This window comes from Aegilops tauschii, chromosome 2 (genome assembly GCF_002575655.3).
Source record: "Aegilops tauschii subsp. strangulata cultivar AL8/78 chromosome 2, Aet v6.0, whole genome shotgun sequence".
In the NCBI taxonomy this organism is placed as follows: Eukaryota; Viridiplantae; Streptophyta; class Magnoliopsida; order Poales; family Poaceae; genus Aegilops; species Aegilops tauschii.
The window spans coordinates 627,388,378-627,394,377 of NC_053036.3; positions in this window are offsets into that span (position 1 = coordinate 627,388,378).

Consider the following 6,000-nt stretch of genomic DNA (forward strand, 5'->3'; position numbering starts at 1 on the left):
CGGCTTAAGGTCAAGAATAAAGTCAGTACAAAACTCAATGACGTCCTCATTTTCATGGCCCTTGGAGATGCTTCCTTCTGGCCTAGCACGGTTATGAACATATTTCTCTAAGACTCCCATGAACCTCTCAAAGGGGAACATATTGTGTAGAAATACAGGACCCAAAACGTTAATCTCTTCGCACATGTGAACTAGGACGTGTGTCATGATGTTGAAGAAGGATGGTGGGAACACCAACTCGAAACTGACAAGACATTGCACCAAACCATTCTCTAATCGATTACCTTCTGAGAGATTGCATTGAGGAATGCACATAGCTTCACAATGGCTAATCGAACGTTTTCCGGTAGAAGCCCCCTCAATGCAACCGGAAGCAGTTGCGTCATAATCACGTGGCAGTCATGATACTTTAGGTTCTGGAACTTTTTCTCTGCCATATTTATTATTCCCTTTATATTCGACGAGAAGCCAGACGGTACCTTAATACTGAGCAGGCATTCAAAGAAGATTTCCTTCTCTTCTTTGGTAAGAGCGTAGCTGGCATGACCCTGATGTATGCCGTCTTTTCCGTGCATACGTTGCTAGTCCTCCCGTGCCTCAGGTGTATCTTTTTTCTTCCCATACACGCCCAAGAAGCCAAGCAGGGTCACGCAAAGATTCTTCGTCACGTGCATCATGTCGATTGTGGAGCGGACCTCTAGGTCTTTCCAATAGGGCAGGTTCCAAAATATAGATTTCTTCTTCCACATGGGTGCGCGTTCGTCAGCGTCATTCGGAACAGGTTGTCCGCCAGGACCCTTTCCAAAGACTACCTTCAAATCCTTGACCATATCATGTACATCAGCACCAGTACGGTGGCGAGGCTTCGTCCGGTGATCCACCTCACCTTTGAAATGCTTGCCTTTCTTTCTTACGGGATGCCTGCTCGAAAGAAATCGACGATGTCCTAGGTACACATTCTTCCTACAATTATCCAAATATATACTGTCGGTATAATCCAAATAGTGCGTGCATGTGTGGTATCCCTTGTTTGTCTGTCCTGAAAGGTTACTGAGAGCAGGCCAATCATTGATGGTCACGAACATCAACGCCTTTAGGTCAAATTCTTCCTGTCCGTGCTCATCCCACGCACGTACACCTGTTCCATTCCACAGCTGTAAGAGTTCTTCAACTAATGGCCTTAGGTACACATCAATGTCGTTACCGGGTTGCTTAGGGCCTTGGATGAGCACTGGCATCATAATGAACTTTCGCTTCATACACAACCAAGGAGGAAGGTTATACAAACATAAAGTCACAGGCCAGGTGCTATGGTTGCTGCTCTGCTCCCCAAAAGGATTAATGCCATCTGCGCTTAGACCCAACCATATGTTCCTTGCGTCACCTGCAAACTCCTTCATGTACTTTCTCTCGATTTTTCTCCACTGCGACCCCTTAGCGGGTACTCTCAACTTTCCGTCTTTCTTACAGTCTTCACTGTGCCATCGCATCGCCTTGACATGCTCTTTGTTTTGGAACAAACGTTTCAACCGTGGTATTATAGGAGCATACCACATCACCTTGGCAGGAATCTTCTTCCTGGGGCGCTTGCCCTCGACATCACCAGGGTCATCGCGGCTGATCTTATAGCGCAATGCACCGCATACCAGGCAAGCGTTCAAATCCTCGTACTCACCGCGGTAGAGGATGCAGTCATTAGGGCATGCATGTATCTTCTGCACCTCTAACCCTAGAGGGCAGACAGCCTTCTTTGCTTCGTACGTACTCTCGGGCAATTCGTTGTCCTTTGGAAGCATATTCTTTATCATTACCAGCAACTTTCCAAATCCCTTGTTAGATACACCATTCTCTGCCTTTCATTGCAGCAATTCCAGTGTGGTGCCCAACTTTTTCTTGTCAGCTTCGCAATTCGGGTACAACAATTTCTTGTGATCCTCTAACATGCGCTGCAACTTCTTCATCTCCAAATCACTTGCGCAGTTTCTCTTTGCATTGGCAATGGCCCGACCTAGATCATCAGCGGGCTCATCTGATGCCTCTTCTTCAGCTTCTTCCCGCATTGCCGGCTCAGCTTCTTCCCCCATTGTTGTATCATCGTATTCAGGAAACCCATGGACAGGATAGCTGTCGTCGTCCTCTTCTTCTTCATTGTCTTCCATCATAACCCCTCTTTCTCCGTGCTTGGTCCAAACATTATAGTGGGGCATGAAACCGGACTCAAACAGGTGGACGTGAATGGTTCTTGACTTAGAGTAATTGTGATCATTCTTACAGCCAGCACATGGACAAGGCATAAAACCATCCGCCCGCTTGTTTGCCTGAGTCGCAAGCAGAAAAGTTTGCACGCCATTAATGAACTCGGGAGAGCATCGGTCATCGTACATCCATTGTCGGCTCATCTTCATTACACAACACCGAAAATACCAAATTAATACATGTTCATACATAAAGTTCATACAACACTTAAATGCAACAAGCAAATAACTCTCTAGCTAAAGCATTTAAATGCAACAACAAATGCGATCAAGATCGCAACTAAGGTAACGATTGATCCAACAGCATAATGATACCAAGCCTCACTATCAATGGCATATTTTCTAATCTTTCTAATCTTCAAGCGCATTTTCTCCATCTTGATCTATTGATCATCGACGACATCAGCAACATGCAACTCCAATTCCATCTTCTCCCCCTCAGTTCTTTTCAATTTTTCTTTCAAATACTCGTTTTCTCTTTCAACTAAATTTAACCTCTCGACAATAGGGTCGGTTGGAATTTCTGGTTCACATACCTCCTAGATAAAAATATATATGTCAACTTGATGGGCATAATTTGTCATAAACACAAAATGCAACAAATAATTTTAAAAGAGAATATACCACATCCGAATCATAATAAGGACAAGGGCCGAAGGGGACGGATATCAAAACCATGGCACTATGTATAACAAACAACGTACCGGTAAGATAATTATACGAGTAACTATATATCCAAATCACACAAACATCTATTTTTTATATAAAACATTCATGAATAAGAGGCTCACCACAAGGTGGTGCCGGCGACGGGACGGTGCGGGCGATCAACGGTGGTTACGACGGAGATTTAGAAGGCACTAAGTACACCACACCTACATATGCAAACTAAGTGTTATTTTTGACCTCAGATTGCATATAAATCAAATACTAGCACATATAATTCCTCCCAAATTACTAAACTCACAAATTAATCACTATATAAAGCATTGCAAGAGCTAATCTAGCAATAAGAGATGAAAGGACAAAGTTGATAACCTTTGTGATCATTTGAATGGATGGGGGCCTTCAAATCTTCACAAATTTTGGGGAAAATGTGTGATGAGCTCGAGAGGAAGAGGGGAAGAACAGAGAGGAGAGGGGAAAGGGGAAGAACAGAGCGAGCTCGGGTGGACGAAGGGTTTATGTAGGAAGACCTTTAGTACCGGTTCGTGACACGAACCGGTACTAAAGGTGCTGGAGGGGCCCCAGACTGACAACATCCTGCCACCACTCTCATTAGTACCGGTTCGTGGCACGAACCGGTGCTAAAGATTCGCCACGAACCGGTACTAATGAGAGCGGCCCGGCTAGCCGTTGGAACCGGCACTAATGGACACATTAGCCATTAGTGCCGGCTCAAATTCAAACCAGCACTAATGTGCTTCAGATTTGACCCTCTTTCTACTAGTGGTGACAACACATAATTGACTTCAGTCTCGAGCTTCGGGGTGAAAACCTAGGTTTGACCCTAGCTGGTTATGTATACCTGGCAATGGCGGTGCTTTTACATCGTTACCTTGTTGAAGGCATTGCTCGTATATGCTCAGACTGGTTCTTCAGGGTGAAAACCTAGAAACTGGCCTTGAGTGGTTGGATCCGGTGATGGAGGCGCTCGAGCGCCGCTCCCTTCCTGAAGGCATTGCTGTTGAAGAACATCATCGTTAGTGTGATGTCATGAGATGGTTGGTGCAAATATGGTCATTGTTATAGTTTGCTGATCGCGGATCTAACCGCTTTGAGTTTTTTTCGCCTACACATAGCTTTGGTCTTATGTGACTTTGCTATTTTGCTGGTGTATTTTTTGTGTGTGTGTTCGTGTTGGCTGTGTACATCCTAGCTATGTAGAGGCCGGGTGTATGCTCATTATGTTATGTATTCTCTGGATGCTCCATTTTGAGCTAATAAAATCCACCCTTTGTCGAAAAAGATCCCCTTTCCTCTCGCCGGATATGGAGACAGCTCTCGGCCGCTACCACCACTTTCCCCGCCACCGTGAATCCAGAGAGGATTCCGACGCCGGCCACCCTCCTGCGCATCTAAATCCCGACCGCGAAGTTGATGCAACATCGCGGGTTGCTGTGATAGAGCTTCCTGGCACGGCTGCCGGCGCTACGATGGAGATTCAGCAGGCGACCGCCGGCGCTGTGACAGAGGATCGTGTGCCGGCGCTGGAATGGAGCACCGAGTGCTGCTGAGGGCGATGCGATAGAGCTTCAGTGTGCGACCGCCAACGCGTCGAGCCGGAGTTCCCCTCGCGTGAACCACCTGGTGCTGCGACCCGCGTATCTTGCCGGCGACGGGAGCTGACAACGAAACACGCATGGTTGTGCGCACGCGGCGGCGGAGCCTCAATGCAGCGTGGGCGGGTTGCAATGTTCAGATGCTACTCTCGTCAGTGCTGCCGGCGATGTGGCGCTCCTCGGTGGCCACCGGTGCTGCGATGCAGCGTTCATCGATGTCAGCCGGCGTTGTAATGGAGCACTAAGTGCTGCCGAGGGCGCTGCGATGGAGCTTCAGCGTGTGACAGCTGGCGCGTCGAGCCGGAGTTCTCCCTCGCGTAAACCACCTTCTGCTGCGACCCGCGTATCTCGCCCGGCGACGGAAGTTGACAACGCAACACGCATGGTGGTGCACGCGCGGCGGCGGAGCTTCAATGCAGCGTGGAGGGAGGTAGTTGCAATGTTCAGATGCAACTCTCGTCAGTGTTGCCGGCAATGCGGCGCTCCTCGATGGTAGCCGGCACTGCGACACAGCGCTCCTCGGCAACTTCCAGTGCTGCAACGCAACGCTCGTCGGTGCTGTCGGCGGTCCTATGCAACACGTGTGTCGCTGCGGAGAGGAACCAGTGATGGCGATGCAATGCTCATCCGCGTGGGCTGTGCTGTCAGCTCTGGTGGAGGCACTAGTGCTGCGGGAGCAGCGGCAGTGCTGAAAGCATCCACGATCAGAGTAGGGGTGGTGTAGCTGCAAATTAACATACATGGAGGCACCGATGGCAAGGGAAGTGGCCGGCATCACTCTGACTTTTTGTAGCACGAGTGCTGCTGCGTGGCGAGAGATGCAGCAAGTAGTGCGCAGCCTCGTGTCTCATCGGAGCTGCGATCGTCGGGGTCGCGGCATCCGCTGCTGGGTGGCCGCCGGCACCGGTGCCGCGGCAGAGGCTTTGATGCTGCAACTTCTTTTTCTGCAGAAGGCCCTGCAGAAGCTCATGTGGTGTCGTGTTGTGTGTAGACCCGGGGAAAGGGAAGGAATACTGGCTGCATCACATGAATCGAACGGCCACCGCGCCTGAATCGTATGGCTGGCTAGCCGGATGATTTCCTCGGCTGATCCGTAGCAGCCGCTACGTGTCCATCGGCGGATGTATTAGAAAAGGCCGCTGCTAGGCGTCAGCCGGCTGATCTTAGAAAAAGATAAGCCGCCTAGCCAGCCATTGATTTGCGTCAATAAATCTAAATTGGGTCGCTTGATTCCCTGATAGAACCACGCCATCACTTCCATCCCAACTTTCACCAGCATCACTGCCGTGTCTCCGCGCGACACCTCCAGCCACCAACAGAGCATCAGTTGTAGCCTGTACAAGCTCCATGCTACTGCTTCCCCGGTGTCGCGCGTGTAATTCTTTGAAGCATCGGTCATGCTTCATTGCTCCACCCATGATGCTCTGCAGCTCCGGCGGCCCGACGATGTGTCATTCCAGCGC